This window comes from Ipomoea nil, unplaced genomic scaffold (assembly GCF_001879475.1).
Source record: "Ipomoea nil cultivar Tokyo-kokei standard unplaced genomic scaffold, Asagao_1.1 scaffold0761, whole genome shotgun sequence".
NCBI classification, from domain to species: domain Eukaryota; kingdom Viridiplantae; phylum Streptophyta; class Magnoliopsida; order Solanales; family Convolvulaceae; genus Ipomoea; species Ipomoea nil.
Genome location: NW_017617189.1, coordinates 1,480,335 through 1,499,048, shown reverse-complemented (window position 1 = coordinate 1,499,048; position 18,714 = coordinate 1,480,335). Strand labels below are relative to the sequence as shown.

The 18,714-nt window shown below is 33.7% G+C and overlaps 2 long non-coding RNA genes across 2 annotated transcripts in view; one reads left to right on the top strand and one right to left on the bottom strand.

Annotated features, from left to right (window-relative positions):
• Nucleotides 1–934: 934 nt before the first annotated feature.
• Nucleotides 935–16,178, top strand: LOC109176821. Its single transcript, XR_002053462.1, has 3 exons — nucleotides 935–946; nucleotides 11,891–11,899; nucleotides 16,040–16,178. It is a non-coding gene; the product is annotated as an uncharacterized LOC109176821 (long non-coding RNA).
• Nucleotides 16,017–18,714, bottom strand: part of LOC109176822 — a 20,139-nt gene continuing 17,441 nt past the window's right edge. The window contains exon 3 of the long non-coding RNA XR_002053463.1: nucleotides 16,017–16,112. This is a non-coding gene — a long non-coding RNA (uncharacterized LOC109176822). The remainder of the gene's footprint in view (nucleotides 16,113–18,714) is intronic.

Below are 18,714 nucleotides of genomic sequence, written 5' to 3'. Positions count from 1 at the left end.
ACATATATTTCAAAATTTGAAGAGATGAATTGGACAAATCTTCTGGATTGTCTCTAGAGTAGTGTACAATAATCTTATAGCTCTTCTAGAGCTCATATAACATTTGTGCAACACAAGTGTTATTGTCCTCATTTTGAACATTTTGAGAAATTCATTGTATAACGAGTTTGGACTTAGCATTGCGGGGATCAAACAAAACAGCCAGTACTCAAGTATCCTATTAAAACCGTATCATGGTTTCTTACATAAATGTCATGTCTTTGTATCTCGAAGATACCGGAGGATATGTTAATCATTATTCAAGTACTTCATTTGTAGGGGGAGCACTAAATCTTGCTAGCAATTTCATCGCAAATATGTTGCGATTATGGAACTTCTGGTTCTATAATGGTGCTCCAACGATAATGAAGTAAAAAGGTTCCTTATCTGCTTCAAGAGATTATTAGGCAACCTTTAGTTTGATAAAAAACATGACACTTATATGCATATAGACATGTGAAAAAATATTTTTAGATGTAGGCTGACTGGTGTATATATAAAAAAAAACTTCAAAGAAAAACTCGATCTTCAAGTCGAGATAATACTTATAGCTTTCACAAGCTTTTTATTTCAAAAGTCTCAGTCTTTAAACATGAACTGACATTATCAAGCTCTTTATATATTTCATTAATGTTTACACCATCAATTTTGACTGAGATAATAAGTTCATTATCAACCCTTTATCGAGCACACAATGGTACATATTATTCCTTCAATGGGGATATTAACTCCATTCGCAACCCTTTAAAGAGTAAATAATGACACTTAATAATACTAAATAAATCCTCATTCGGAAATTATAAATCCATCAAGGATTTCTCATAGATATTTTGTAGGTATACATTTGCTAACTTGTCATTGGAGCAAATCTTCTGGACAAATATTTTATCACTCTTCTGGAGTTCATGTGGATCACGGTATTTTATATCATGAAAAACTATATACGTTTTTATTTGTTCAAAGTATGATGACTTCATGTCAAAAAGCATCAATATGAATATTTGTACCTTGACTTGCTATTTCTTATCTCATCTCATAACTTAACAGTCGCTATAACCAAGCGAGAGCATAGTAGAGTAATGATGAGATGAAAATGTACAAAGTACATCTTTAAGAACAACTATTATTCTTTAGGCTTAAGATGCTTTAAAGCTTAAATTGATTTATAATATATCAATCCAAGTCATGACATTTAACAGAATGTCAATATTCAAATGACTTCTCGAAAGACATATTGTATACCCTAAGGATATTAATTTAACATCATTTCCTTTTCTTTCTAGGAGAGTCACCAAATCACTCTTTACAAAAATAATACGCGAATTGGGAATTATCTGTCTCAAAGAAAAGGTATTTTTAAAAAAATGATATTTTGAAGCAGCGGACTTCTGGCCCTGAATTATCCTTTTAGGTTAAAATGGTCCTTTATCTACTTCGGGAGATTATTTGGGCATAGGTTAATTAGTATATGAAATTCCTTTTAAGGAAATGCTCGATCTACAGGTCGAGATAATACTTGATTTTTCATCTCCTTTATTTTACAATAAGCCCCTTAATAAGTACCTAATGGTACATATTATTTCTATAATTTCCTTATTTCAGGAGGAAATTACTCAATCAATTGCTTCACTATTTTAAGTTTGAGTAAAACAATTGTACTTCAACAACAAACGTGTTGTGATATTTACTCTCTTTCATTTTTGAGAATTATAAATCCAACAAGGATTTTCATATAAACATTAGTGTCTAATGACCCATAATTTCTAGGTCATGACTTTAATAAGCTGCATATCTAGAATTATTCTGCCAATCATGTAGCGGAACTTTTAATAATATTTATCATGGGAGAGTATACTTGATTATGGGTTTCTGCGTGAACCCTTAGGCTACATACTCGCTTTATATCTCACCACCTTGTCATTCTTGTTTTTCCTTTATACAAACACCATTTGTAACCTACATGGTTAATACTTCAATGGTGTATAAAAGGATTAGCGAGTTGAGTTATATATGCCTTTAATTGCTCTCTTTATACGTTAATCAATCTAGGCGCTTCTGGCACCTAGCTCTGGATCCAGATTGTCGTATAATATGAGCAATTTTGAAGGCAACTGTGTTGTCGACAACTTATAATATTTTCAAGAATTTCTCCCATATATATATATAAAAGTAATTTTCAAAGTTAACCAGATTATAGCCATTTCCCAAGGATATTTATATCTGGTTGTTCCGCAACCCAGTATTATGATTATTTGGTGCACCTATAAATTTACTGGGTTTTCTCGTCTTCTGGACGATCGTTATAAAGATATAACTTTTTTAAGATTTTCAAGAGTGACATAAATTCTTTACTAGATCTAGTTGATTCTTTATTTTTCTATCCCAATGAGTCTCCCGCACTTCTGGCGTCAAGGAGTATTGATAGATATCAATAGTCCAATTTTGGGGAATATGTATGGGACCTAGTCACTCTTTTTATGAAATAGATTATTTGACAGATTTTTTTATGAACTTCTGGTTCAATCTAATTGGTACGTGGATTTAATTTTTTGAAGATCATTTCATGAAATTTCTCGGCATTCTATTTCAATTTTGATCATATCTCCCCCTAATGCCGTGAACCGATCTTCATGTAGTCAGCGTATCCATCGCGTCTCTTTTAGGGGCTTTAAATATTGGAGACAACAAATGGAAGTTTAGATGGATACACTATGGTGATTATGTAATAGACTGGACTGCATTCATAATAATAGAAACGCAGATTTGGGAAATGTTTGTTTGAAAACCACGTATTAGATGTAAGGGGGAATAAAGATATGCAGTGTGCCGAAATTTTTACCATAAATATTGCATTTCCCCACCAAGTATTCGGCACATTGAAATTTTGAAAATAATGGTTTAGTGATAAGCCATAACTTTATTAATTAGCTAAACCATTTGGGTATGAGCATAAGGTACTTGATACTCCGCCTTAATTCTTAATGTCATATAATAATCGTCGAAAAGTGGACGAAGTTCATAGGATAATCTGAAAATTAGGCATTATCCATAAGATACTAGATCATATCCTTCTTTTTAGATTATGAAGAGCGAGTAACATATGTCTACTCACCAGATGAAGGATAATTGATCAAAGTAGGATATTTGATCGAATGAAGGCATTTCAATTTTAAAAGATTGATGGAGTAAAAGTGAAGCTCTACCGGAACCCACAAAGGAAACCTTATCAATAATTGCAGGAAGAAGTTAGATGTTTGTATAAAGATCTTCCAAAATAAAACATCACTGAAATGATGTTGAATGAAAAAGTAGGTCATCAATATAACCAACAAGAGCGTTTGCTTCAGGCAAGGCAACTTGATTGGATTCAACATTGTGATGTTCATTTAGGTTTCAACAAACTGCTTCGGGATGTGGCACGCACGTGATCGGTGCCTTTTTAACCAACAATTGAAGCATATTTGCTGCTGGGCCAGAGTTCTAATTGTATGAAAAATGGTTATCCTCGACGAGTTGGATCATTTTTGCTTTTTATTCTGGTTTCGGGAGTTATTGTTTTTGCCACCTTAGACTTACCTCTTTCCCGTCTTCTTCCTCAGCCCCTTTTAGTGTTGCACAATTAGGTGACGTCGTGTGCTTCGGGCACCGGTGCAGAACCAACTGGGCATGCACTATAGATTTGCGTCAACCTGTGGTTGTGCTTTTACATTCATGGGAGGAGGGTGGTGTGGAAAAGAAGACAAGGGCTCGCCAATCAAATTCGTGCCAGAAAAAATATTCTGCTTACGCAACTTTAGTTGGGCCACAATTTTGCGTATAGTTGATTTAGAATCAGGAATTTGATTTAAAGTTTTGAAAGATCAAGTTAAGGCAGTCGAATTGAGATTTTAGAAAGGACCAATGAATATGTGCTAGTCAAATTTATCCTTCGGGGATTTCTATAAGGCATAACGGTCCTTTTATAAAAAGCTATTCATTTTTCATATGGTGGCGAGGGGAAAAAAAAAAGAAGAAAAATTAAGGCTTTTAGCTTTCAAGGCCTCATCGCTCGTGGACTTCTGAGTAATTGCTCCCATTGAAACCAAGCTCGGTGAATTCACACTCAATGATAGCAGCCAAGATCGAGATTTTTCAAAAAAAAATCTATATATACTAAGACTGGCTAAAAACAAGGGTCCACTTCTAAAGAATAATTCTCCATTCGCATAATAATAAAACTATATATTATGCAAGACAGAATATGCATAAGAATTCATCATATTATCCAAATAAATTGCAAAAAAAAAAAAAAAAAACAATTTAACATATAAGCATATTCAACAATAATACTCAAATAATAGGCCCAAAATAATTTTTATTAAAGTGGACCATGCCTGGTCAAATTGGGCCAAACCCGGCCCAACCGATAAACCATTGCTTTGTTTTATTATCTGCAAAAACCTAGCAGCCAGACAGAAAAACGAGATAGACGCTCGAGAGGGAAAGAGTCGCGCAGTAGCAGAGAGATCGTCGGCCACCACCACGGCCCGAGCCTTCATCACCGCTTATCGTCGCCGATAAGACCGAAGGTCTACCGCCGATCGCCATTACCATTGCCAGAGCAGCGCCATCTCCGGAACGGCGCCACCTTCATCTCAGAGTAGCGCCGCCTCCAATCGCCCAACGTCGACGCACAGAGCCTCGTTCAATCGGCAGATCGGAACCGCCATCGCTAGAACTCCGGTCACTCTTCCATTTTAGAAGACGAAACAATCAAAACCAAGGGCCACACTCGCCAGCGTTCGATTCGGTTTGCACCTCCGGCACTCGTTCAGATTCGCCGTCACCGTCCGACGGATCGCGGATTATGTTTTCGGTTTTTTTTTTTAATTAAAAAAACAGTTTTGTCTTTGATTTTTTGAGAGACAAAAATATACGCAGTATGTGCTCAAAAAAACAAAAAAAATCATATATGCACATAATATCTAGGATATATTTCGTATGTTTTGTATGATTATGATTATGTATACTGAAAAAAACATACATTCATAGGCAAACAATTATCTAAAATAATATAATCTTAGAAATATATCCACAGAACACAATTATGATTTTTCTACCGCCTAATAACAAATATTACCGTTCACCGCAGTAGAGCGTGCTGATAACGTGTTGTAATGTTGTTTGTGCCCGTTAGCTCCTACCGGTGAGTTGTAGCATTTGTATCAATAATATAAAAGATAAAAGTAAAAAATAGAACAAGAGATATGGGTGAAAGAGGAGTAAAGATTTCATTATACCAACCCCACATTTGAGTACAAGGAAGTGATATATATAATACATTTGTAACGGAAAGCAGTAAATGATAGATATAAATATGAGCGTTACAACTGTTACAAAAGCTACTCATAATGTCCACATTATTAATATCATTTATAACAAAATTAAATAAAGAGGCGAGAGTAGAGATTGAAAGTTGCAGTAATTTGGAAGGAGCTAGCTTAAATTGGAGTTAGATATTCTATCAAGAGATAGAGATTAATTCTGACAAAATTTGAAATTTGAGATTGCATTTTTCCAACAGACAAAATCTCAAGCACCTATACAAGGATGAAGCCAAGGCAATTGAACACAACAAGTGAACGAGAGCTACACAAGAAAAATATACAAGCAAGTGAAAATCAAAAGAGCATGCAAATATCTTCATCTTAAAGAGAGACTTAGCTACACACTGATATATTCATTTAGAAGTCTCAAAGTTGGAAGAAAGAAAAATCTTGTTTTTCAACAAGTGGTTTCTCTACCAGAATGTAGATAGAGGATAGTAGCACGGAATTGTAAAATCCTGGTGTGAGTGCTCGAGGCATTGGAGTTGTGTGGTTAATGTGGGCTTGGTGATCAAAGCACTAGATCACAAATTCATTGTATCTTGTACCCAGAGTGGTGGATATAGTGAATTCCTCCTGGAGATAAGAGTAGAGTTGAGTAGAAGTATTATATACATCTTCGAACCACTATAATTACTGTGTTCTTTATTGTTTTACTTTATTTATTTTTGGATGCACTAGCCTATTACACATATACTACACACCACACAATCACTACACAAGTTTTAAATTTCGTTGTGCACACAACACTGAGATTATCAAGTGTTTTAATTTGATATCATCTAGCATATTTCAAATTATTTATAAAAGTTTATTCACTCCCTCTAGACTTTTGGAGCAAAAAATATAATGGATCATTGAATCACCATAATTTACACGTCTACAATCTCATTGAGCTGAAGCATAGACTCCAAATTAAGAAATTTCGTCTTTTATAAATAAGGATAGGTTCGTTTTCGTAGTGTTTAATAGTGTGACAATTCACTAAGGTAGAAAGAAAGTAAGGCGTGATGAATATTGGTCTCCAATTTATAATGTTTCATACTCATTAGCCATTACATCCATTACATTTTGTCCACTATATTTTGTCCACAAATTTTGCTCATTGAATTGATAGCATCATACCCATTTTTCTCCCCACCAAAAAAATAAATAAATAAATAAATAAAATCAAATCCATGACAATAGTGAGGCAGTTCGGATTTCTTTCAACCTAATCAGAGATCTTAGGTTTAAGTTAAGGTCCTAACGACGGCAAAAATATGATTAATCTTAGTTCTCTGGTTTAAGCTAAGGTCCTAACGGCGGCAAAAACATGATTAATCTTAATTTGTATGTATTGCGGTTTTTTTTGAATGCTATTGACTCTATTACAATGTAGCGTCTGTTCATATACTTTCTCAACCCACTGAAACACAAAGAATTCTTTTTGAATGTTATTGGCTCTATTACAATGTAGCATCTGTTCATATACTTTCTCAACCCACTGAAACACAAAGAACCAATAACACCTCCATTGAGGCTCAAACTCACAACCTTCCAAATGGAAGTCCAACCCGGGTACCATTAGACCACATAGTCTTGGTGTATGTATTGCGGTCTTAATTGACATGAAAAAAAATATTAATTTTTTTTTACGATTTATAATTTATTGCAAGATGTCATAAATAAAAATGTATACGAAGAATTGTGAGGGCTATCATATCACAATCATATCATTTCATATTTCATACAAATACCATTTTTCTTGTATATAATTCAACTATAATTAAGATTCAATCTAGTATGTAAATGGATGCTTTGTTACGTTATACTAGCTACGTTAATAATAACGTTGTTTCTTGAACTTTAGACGTTTTTCTTAGTTCTTGTGACCTTCTTGTTGTTAGTTATATGTGTAAGAATATAGTCATTTTCAGTTGAGTTACCATGATTTATATCTTCCCAGATGCTCTGTCGGACTGAGGTGTGGGGGCTCTTAGAGTTGGGGTTCAACCTTTTGAAAGAAAGAAAGAATATAGTCATTTTAATGTGTATTGCGAAAAATATTTAATTCTATTTTGTATAGTGATTTTATCACTAATTTTTTAAATTCATAATTTTAAAATTTATTACTTTTACACATGAGTGTAGTAGGCGCTATTGTAACACCCCACTTTTCTAACTCTTAATTACATCTCTAAACAGTCATTAACATAAACTATGCAGCGGAAAACTAGAAGATAAGTAGTGGGAGTGTCACCGCCACAATCACCATTCTTTGGTGATCGATCGTTATACCCTGCACCACGGCGCACAGTGCATTGTGCGCCCCGTGCCTTCCAAAACGACGTCGTTTTGGGAGGCGCGGTAGGAAATTGACATGATTATGTATATTTGTTTATACAATTATGTATATTTTTAATTATGTACATTTTTTATATAATTATGTACATTTTTTTATACAATTATGTACATCCGAATCAGGAAATTTTTGTGTATTATGTTAAAGTTTATGTTTATTATGTTAGATTATGTGTATTATCTTTTAAAAAAGAGTATGTGTATTTTGTTATATAATTATGTACATTCATGTATACAATTATGTGTGTTCTAGTATAACATTATGTACATTTTTGAAATGAGATTTTTTTTAAGGAAAATTAACAGCCAAAGACTGGGTAGCGAAATTTCAAAAAAAAAAAAAAATTTGAAGCGACGTCGTTTTGCATCTGGGCGCACAATGCAACGCGCGCCGTGGTGCAGGATATAAATTGCCTTTGGTGATTGCACAGGCTAAAAGGGGTAAAACTACAAATAAGATTAAGTCTAGGTGCTAGAAATAAATACTGGAAAAGTAAGGGGGAAATAGGTCACCCCAACACCGTCTACGACAATCCTCAAACATAATATCATAAGTCTAAATCCATAACATGATCATAAATAAAATGAGAGTTTAGACATCTCAAACTACGAGACTAATCTAACTCGATCTCTTCTCACTGCTGGGCCCACCTGAAAGGGATTTTGCAAGCAACACATAGACAAACAGGAAAAATAACCGTTAGCTCGAAGCTAAGTATAACCACACTCAACCTTGTAAAGCATTCTAGCATATACTTTGAAAACATTTAATATCTATATAGCAATAAGCTAATCTCAACTCATCTTAAGAATTATCACATTCTTTCTAAATGCTTGCACCCTATAATATCAGCTGGCATGCTTATATATATGTATAAGACTGATCACGTATATTCATCAACATATAGACTTCTCAAATAGCTTATCAAGAAATTCATGCTTACAGATAGGATCAGGTTAAAGGACTATACCACAGGTATTTACATGCTTTCACATTCTTACCACATAACTTGATAAGTGGGACTTCTACTACAACACGATAATCATGCTCAAGGAATATCTCAAGTTAAACTTCTCATTAAACAATCTTTTACGATGCTCTATTCGTATACAATCATGTATAACATTATGATCATGCTTCTTATGCAATCTAGTGCAACAATATATTCATACTCATATGCAATCTAGTGCAACCATATAATCATACTCTTATGCAATCTCGTGCAACAATATAATCATACTCTTATGCAATCTCGTGCAACAATATATTCATACTCATATGCAATCTAGTGCAACCATATAATCATACTCTTATGCAATCTCGTGCAACAATATAATCATACTCTTATGTAATCTCGTGCAACAATATAATCATACTCTTATGCAATCTAGTGCAACAACATAATCATACTCTTATGCAATCTAGTGCAACAATATAATCATACTCTTATGCAATCTAGTGCAACAATATATTCATACTCGTATGCAATCTCGTGCAACAATATACTCATGCTCATATGCAATCTAGTGCAATAATATAATCATACACTCATATATAAATTAGAATACTTTCTATGGAGGTTTCTTTGTTACTTTCTCGAGTCTCTCTTGACTTTCTTTCTTTTTCTCGAGTTTTTATTGACTCGCATACTTGAGTCTCTGTTGACTCTCTTTCTTGAGTCTCTGTTGACTCTCTTTCTTTCTCTTATACTCGTAGACGGTTTAGGGTTTCATAGAAGTGTGAATTATTCCATCGGGAACGGCATAATTCCGAACCAATATCTCCTACATACCGTCTATGGAACCAATCTCGTGGTTCAAACTCTGTGGAATCAGGTATCGAACTATTAGTGTGCACACCCCCTAACCAGGATTCCAAGCTCGGCGGGAAGTTTCCAACCTCGTAACGTAGGAATACGCCGCGTTACATATACTGGACCGCAATGTCCATAAAAAATCTCCCGAGAGGAACATAGTCCAAACGGTATACTCCAAAACCTCACTGATGTAGATAATACATAAATATATCTCTCATGCAACAATTCTACTACTTCTCAATGCATCAAAGAGTGATATACCACATGCTTATGGTTTTTGAAAGTATTCTTGGACTCACGTTGGCCCTTTATGCATCTTTGAAATATGACTCATGTGAAATGTCAAAATGCTCTATATCATGCTTCTAGTTCATGTATAAACTATCATGAAGAAATCAAAAATATATCATCATGCTCGGTTTGCAACATAGCAATTTCTATACATTTCACTCAACAAATATGCTTCTATTCTCATTGATCAAATAATACAATTTAATCATACTTTCATAATAAATCATATTCTCAAAGGATCATGATTCTATACTCAATAAAAATCTTATCTGATCACAAAATCAATAATTTCTCAAACACAGAGAACTTAGCAAAATATGCACTATGTAACAATTTTTCACATAATCCTTCATAACATATTTGTTTTTAATCCAAATTCAACGAAATCAAAGCCAAAACGTGCGTCGAGACGATCCCGAAGAGCCGAGCCACAAGGGCCGTAACACTCGGTCCGAAACGACACGTAGCTGAGCCACAAGGGCCCGACCACTGTACAAAAATCCTTCACAGACAATACCCGGGGACCTGGGGCGGGACTCTTCATAGTCCGCCCCTGGAGTCCTGTTGATGTGTCGGGACTAGGCAATGGCCCTCCTCTAGGGCCGTGCCCTAGTCCCGTGCCACCACGGCTCTAGCCGGCGTCCCTTCTGATGGGCCGCGGCTAGGGCCGCCAATCTAATCTGGTGCACACTGTGTTGTGCACCAGATGCGATTTTACCTGCAAAAACTCATCCAAACAATTCCAAAACGATCTCAGCAACTCACAAACACATACTAGATCACTTCTAAGCATAAACACATCAAAAGATCATAGTTTCTACTTATTTCTACTCAAAACTAGGCTTCACAGAGCCAAATCTAAAGAGGAATTCATGGCGTTATACCTCTTGTAGTCTAGCTTCTTGCTTGGATCTCTTCTTCCTCTTGACCTAGCTTGAGCCTCCTTCACCACCTACACTTCCCAACACACCTTCTATCCTTAGACTAGAACCTCAAAGACTAAAGAAAACTAGAAGAGAAAAGAGGCTAGAATGAAGGATGAACAAGCTTACTAGGTTGTTGTTTCTCTCCTTGTTGTTGGCAGACAAAGATATGAGGAAGATGCAAAGAATGAGATCAGGAAAATGAGATGGAATAAGAGGGTTTATATAGGGTTCAAAACGCTAGGATGATTCACAATGATTGGTTGAGGGCAAAGGGGTAATTTCTCAAGCTAAAAGATGATTCTATAAGGGATTTTGGATGTCTTGTGGTCCACCATGTAACATGAACCATGGGCTAGAAATGTTATCTTTTATTACTTTAGGGTTGAAAGTGAATTTTCCCAAAAGCTATATGGATGAATACTTGTTCAAAATTCTCTTTTGAATTTTCTCGGTCTCACTCAAATAAAATTCTCGATTTAAATCTTGGTACGCGAAGTACCCGAAAACTTTGGAATTTTTGAATAGAATCCATTTTTGGTGTCAAATTAATTTAAAATGTGACGAAAATATTTTATTCAAACACCGATTGATCGCAAAAATTTTAATGGAGTGAAAACGGCTATTTTGGAACTTCTTAATACCGAATTTATAAAATGAAATTTTGGGTTGTTACAGCTATACACTACTCGGGCGGTAGAGTAGCGCCTAGCGCTTAGACGGCTAACTAAAAAAAATAGTGCACGTGTGTGGGTTTATGCCATATTATATATATATATATATATATATATATATATATATATATATATATATATATATATATATATAATTAATTAATTAAAAAATTAGCAAGGCCGACTAAGCCGAGTTAACTTGGCGGACTGGCCGAATTCGGCGCGTAGCGGTCGAGGTAATTCGCCTCAGCCTAGGGGCGTCTAGGCGGATTTTTGCAACAGTACTTTTACAATACGTTTGCAACAGTGCTTTTGACAGTGTCAATTTTGATCCATTGTTAAAATTTCTATTTACTCACCATTAAACTTGTAATGTTTTGATTAGATTAATTTCCGTTTGCACTGGACTGTTAAACTTGTAATGTTGATTCTAAAAGAGTGTGCTGGTGGAAGGGCAAATTATATCGTGCACCACGCCGCACGTAGCAATGTGCGCCCAGGCACAAAACGCGCGTGTTTCATGCTGACCTCACTCCGTCCATCTGAACAGATCAAACCTCATTATGTGTATTCAGTTAAAATTTTATGTGTATTGTGTTATGAGTTTATGTGTATTTAGTTAAGAGTTTATGTGTATTATGTTAACCAAACCCCATTATGTGTATTCAGTTAAAAGTTTATGTGTATTGTGTTATGAATTTATGTGAATTCAGTTAAGAGTTTATGTGTATTCAGTTAAGAGTTTATATGTATTATATTATGAGTTTATGTGTATTATGTTATAGTTTATGTGTATTATGTATTATGTTAGATTATGTGTATTCTGTTATGAGTTTATGTGTATTCTGTTATGAGTTTATGTGCATTCGAAACAGAGATTTTTTTTTAACAACTAAACAAAACGACGTCGTTTTGGGAGGCGCGGGGCGCACATTGCTGTGCGCGCCCTGGGGCAATTTATATCCTACACCACGGCGCGCGTTGCATTGTGCGCCCAGGTGCAAAACGACGTCGTTTCAATTTTTTTTTTTTTTTTTGAAATTTCCCGCCCCAGTGTTTGGTAGTTAATTTCTCTTTTTAAAAAAAAAAAAAAAAAAACCCATGTTCAAAAATGTACATAATGTTATACATGAATGTACATAATTGTATACATGAATGTACATAATTGTATAACAAAATATACATACTGTTTTTAAAAGATAATACACATAATCTAACATAATACATAATAAACATAAACTTTTAACCTAATACACATCAACTCTTAACATAATACACAAAAATTTCCTGATTCAGATATACATAATTGTATAAAAAAGAGTGTACATAATTGTATAAAAAATATACATAATCACAACAACTTTCTACCGCGCTTTGGGAGGCACGCGACGCACAGTGCTATGCGCGCCGAGGTGTAGGGTATAACGATTGGCACCCTGGTGCACGGTATAACAATTGTGGTGGAAGCATATTTTTGCCTAAAGGTCAAGTTGTCAACAATTCGATGGTCCATCAATGTCGGAGATTAATGGGCTTGTAAGATGTTGATCCAAAAAAATAGGACGCATGTTTTAAACTACGGATTTTAATAATAATAGGGCAATCCTAATTCCGGCAAGTTATGCTAGGGAGTCGTGTCCATCTTACGAAGTGGACATGGTTTCAAAACGATGTTATTTTGGTGAAAAATAATGTCGTGTCAATTAAAAAAATTACTCTCTTTTATTGTTAACAGCGTTTATTTTCAAGAAGTCTATGTTCATAATTACTGAACTCTATATATGTTCATAATTATAAAACTCTATGTTCATAATTTGTGAACTTCATATTCACAACTTTTGAACTTAATATTCACAATTATTGAACTATATATTCACAATTACATAACTCTATGTTCATAATTATAGAACTCCATGTTCATAATTATAGAATTCTAGAAGTTTATGTTCATAACTACTGAACTCTATGTTCATAACTACTAAACTCTATGTTCATAATTATAGAACTCTATGTTCATAATTTTTGAACTCACAATTATTGAACTCTATATTCACAATTACAGAACTCTATCTCCATAATTATAGAACTCTATATTCATAATTTTTGAACTCTATATTCATAATATTTGAACTCTATATTCACAACGTCTTGCTGAGTTGTTTTGACAAATTAAATTTTAAAAAATCTGATTGGTGGAGGAAAACGGTGCCACTAACGGCAGCGTTACTCTAAAATTTTCAAACGGCATTGGAATGTGTCCACCTTGCAAGGTGGACACGGTTCCACGGCATAACAATTGTCCTAATTCCCAACTAAATAGATCAGACAGTTAGTTTGATATTTTCAAGTTGGCAATTTATATCATGGACTAGGGTTTACATAACATTATGGACCCTGGATCGAAATGATGCGGTACAGAATTCATACTCGTAAAGTACAAAATTTCATAACACATGACAAAAAAAAAAAAAAAAAAAATCACAACACAAGACGCATACACATGTTATATATTTACTTATTTTCACAACACAAGACAGAAATTCATAACATGAGAATTTCACAACACAAGACATAAATTCATAACATGAGACAATTACTAATGTATTTCAGGTACATAATCCATATTCTTAAGGTACAAAATTTCATAACACAAGACACAAAAATTCACAACATAATACACATGCACTAGAGTCCACAATGCACTGTGAACCCTAGTCCATGGTATAAGTTCCAAGTCCTGAATGTTTCAAGTTTGATTTCTCATGAGAGCTGTCTATTGGCTTTCTTAGTTTGAGACGGTCAGCTATGAACAACGTAAGCTGGTTTATTTTTTTGTGGTCATTTGTCGGTATGGTCATAATGTGGGTTTCACCTAGAGCTCACATTTGGGTTTTCCCATAAATAAAAGGATTATTGTTATTATTATTATTATTATTATTATTATTATTATTATTGAGAATTTGTTCCTGAGGCTTGTATAATTAGATTATAAGATTTTTATAACATGATTTATAGTAATTACGTCTTACTAATTTGCACAACTGCACAAGATTCCTAGACAAAGGTGACTAATGAGTGAAAAATAAATAAATAAATAAGGAGGGTGGATAATGGGAAACTTTAAAGAAATTTATACTTTTGAAATATAGATGTAACTACTTTTGGAGTTTTGGTTACTAAATTGTTAGGATGACATATTTAATATCTTCATTAAATTAAGAATTTGTCAGAATTTATCATTAATCTTCAAAAACTTTTTTTTTTTTTTGAAATAATAATGGTGCATTATTAAATGAGCATAGAAATAGAATAAGGAGGGACAGAGTCCCAGTATAAAGCTTGGTCCTAATCAAATGCTAACGAAGCTAAAATATGAGCAGCTAAATTTAAAGTTCTAGTGATGTAATTTAAAGAACAATAATCAAAAGACGATATAAGTGTCCTGCACTGGTCAGCAATCATTCCAATGTGGGATAAAGTAGTCATTGAGCTTGAATGTATGATGTTCCGTAGCTCCATGCAATCAGTAAGTAGATCCACTTCAAGTGTATTGTGATCCTTAAGCCATGAGAGAGCCTCCTTACAAGTTAACGCTTCTGCCATGAGAGGCGAAAAAGCACCAAGCAACTTGCCACATTTTGCCGCCATAAAAGAACCATCGTGGCCTAGTAAAACCATCCCATACGTCGCATCTCCCATGGTTTGCCTGTAGCCAGCATCTACCCAACATTTCATCCTGGCTTGTGTGGGGGGCGTCGACACAGCCGAGGGCGGCGTAGGCCGCTGCCGCTGGTGAACTTGGCGGAAGGCAACCGCGGCGATCCGTGAACGGCGGAATTGCGGGCTTGCCATATATGGTAGAGCACACCCACCACCATTCCTACTTGCTCCTCTGTCAAGGCGTTGAAAAACTCATAAGCCATAAGGGAAAAGAATGCACCGCAATATTTGTAACAGGTAATTGTGAAACACTCCAAACCCTCCTAGAATAATCACGAGATATTAGAGCATGCATAACACTTCCATGTGCTAAATCATGCAGGGCTCACTTCTACCCTTTTATAATCAAATTTTCTATGGTGGGTAGGATATCACATATATTCTCTATAGGAATGTCTTCCATCTAGGCGGAATCTTTAATTTCCACATTGTAACCCATTTATCAAAACCACCCAGATTATCAGCATAATCCCCTACTATTCGCCTATAATCTTCAAAAACTTTAGTTGCCCAAAGTTATTAATGAAATTTCACTTCTTATTTCTCCTTTTCTTTCACCCTAAATCTTCCTAAATTCATGACTTAGTGCCAAAAACATAGATCATTAAACTTTACTATATATGTATTGATTTTTAAAATTTTACTCATTAGCGTAATGGTAGTTGGTGATGGGTGGTATACGAGTTTATGTTTCCAGTCTCTAAATCGTGGAGTTGGAGTGTGAATTAGGGAAATATGAGGTGAACTTTCATAACCAATTCTCATTAACTAGGATTCTGAAGAGTGAAGAGTAATGGAACCGGTAATGGAGGGCGGGACTGAATATTCAATTTCATTAATAACTTTTAATAAATTACCTACAGCAGTTCGTCTTGGACCAGATCTAGAACTGTTCTCAACAGTTTATGTAGTCATAAATCCTATTGTATTCATTGAAATCTGTTGACTTTGTATACCATTCCATTGTAAATAAACGATCTTAGCATAGATCCTTTGGAGTCTTGAAATTCTTTTTTTTTTTTTTTTTTGAGAACTAAATTCTATTTCTAAAATAAAAAGAAAATGGAAACAGCAACCTTAGACCAGTTTTCATCGTTGGTAATAATATTAAATTTTAGGCCTATTTCAGTACTTAGACCAGTTTTCATTCATGTTATAATTCACTTGGGTCATTGAGGTTTATGAACCTAATTTGAATGATTAAGTGCTATAGTTATTGTCTCGGCCTGTTTAGATACATTAAGGATTTAAGGATTTAATTGTTATTTTGGCCATTAAGAACTATAACTATTGTTTAAGTTGATTAAATTTTTAATCTATCAATAGTTTTTCAGGGTCTTGATAATATTAAGTCTTTAATTTTAGGGCAAACACAATATAGTTGGTATATTGTCTGTATAATGGTAATTTGGTTATTACCTTAACTTTAGTCTCCCTAAGTATCATAATAGTCATGGTTAATTATTATGTGGTAAAATTGAGATTAGCATTTGGCATCCCTTAATTACAGTTTTGCTGTTTATTAAGTTAAATTCGGCATTATTAATTACTGTTATTAAGTTTAGGGGCTTATCCTGTTTATTACCTCTTCATAATAATTATTTCATGGTAATCTGCTATATTTGGTATATTGGCATGATTACCACTTCTTTTTACATGACTATTAATGTTGGTAATTTAGTCCTACCAATAAATTTTTTAAATGTACCATTGGACGCTGCATCGAGGCTAGTGACACCGACAGTGAAGATGGGAGAATTCTGAAGTTTTTCTTCTCTTGTGGATCATCATCGTTGTTAGCGCAATGGAGAGATGCGGTTTGCATCATTAAGGTTAGCCATTAATTATCTTTTATGGTTATTATTGATAATTAATGCTACAGTTACAGTTAACCGCTAATTTGGACTAGTCGCATAGTTTATCTTTAGAAAAATGGAAACATTAAAAGGTGCATCACCATACTTTGATTTGTTATTATTATTAATGTTAATAGCGATTATAATGTTACTTATTGCTATTAATAATTAATTAATGATAACATTAATATTTTTATGGTATTCAGATATGTACCTTGAACTATTTCCAAATAAATTTATGTGACAATACTCCAGTTTAGAAAATATTTTTTCTGGACATTAATATTTTTCGGACTTCAAATTTTATTAAGCTTTCAAAATTTTATCCGAAAACGGTTATAAATGTTAGCGGTTTTAACCATTGTTTTTCCATATTTAGTCTCCTACTTAATGTGATAATATTATTATGGCTATTATTGCTATTTTGATTATTTGCAATTTTGCCATTAATAATAATAATATTATCAACTGGATTATGGAGAGTGATTTTGAATCAATTTAGTAATTTTGGAAAAACATATTTTCTAGGCAATTGACTTTTGCCATTAATTCCATAATTCATTTAGTTCTTGGAATTATGATTTTAGTTCTGATTGCCCATGTTTGTTTAAGTATGAATAAATGAATATTTTGTTTAAATTCATATCCTTTAGTTGGTTCATACTCTTTAGATTGTTTTATGCATTCGATCACATTAAGTGCATAATATTAAGTTTAATTATGTAATTAGGATTTGTGAGATTTTAATTTACAAATGATAGCATATCCTTTTGGTTTGATATTGTTTGAATTAATTTGTAAATTCAATTATTTCTCATGAATTTGATCTTCATGCATTAAAATATTTTACCATGGACTTACAGTTTAGAAATTCATAGTATATATTCAGTACATTGTTATTCAAAATGTTGGGTCTCTTTTGGTTTGGACTCATTGGAGTTTGAATATTAAGTTTATACTTTGAAATCCCATATTGTAAATTGTTTTAAGTTGTGCAATTTATTTGGAATATATGAGTTTAATGTTTAATTTTATGCATATTTGTCCTAAGCATAATATTATGTTTTAAATTATGCAATTTTATTATGCCTTTAGCAATGCATACTTTGAGATGGAATTATATCAGTTCCTATTTAAGTTGGACTTATGCATAAACTTTAGTTGCGGTAGTGCCTGGATTTAAGCACGTTTAGTCCGCTAATTTAGTTCACCATTTAAGCTTTAATCATAGGTGAACCCTACAGTTTACTGGTTTATACCCCAAACAGTTATACATTAAGTATATATGAATCGGGGAGACATACTATTTTTAATGGCCATGACTTAAGAACATCTTGTGCCACTAGTCTCCTTAAATTGATACTCTATTTAAGGAATTGGTTTTCAGTGAGACTTAGTCTCTAACCACCTTTCCTTGGAGTATATTTAGATTTTCCCATCACAATCTGGTATAATCTGTTTGTCAAAATTTTAAGTATTCCTTGCCAATGTGATTTGATTTCGGTTCATTAAAGAATAGCCAAAGCATCTTTAATTTACTGAAGTCTTTTAAGATTTAAATTTTGGTTAATTAAGGAATAGCTACAGCATATTCAGCTACCTAAGATTATTAAGTTTTAATCACATAAAGTTTAGGCAAGGATTTGATGATTGTCTAGTGATCTTATAATTTTAATTTGGTTCGG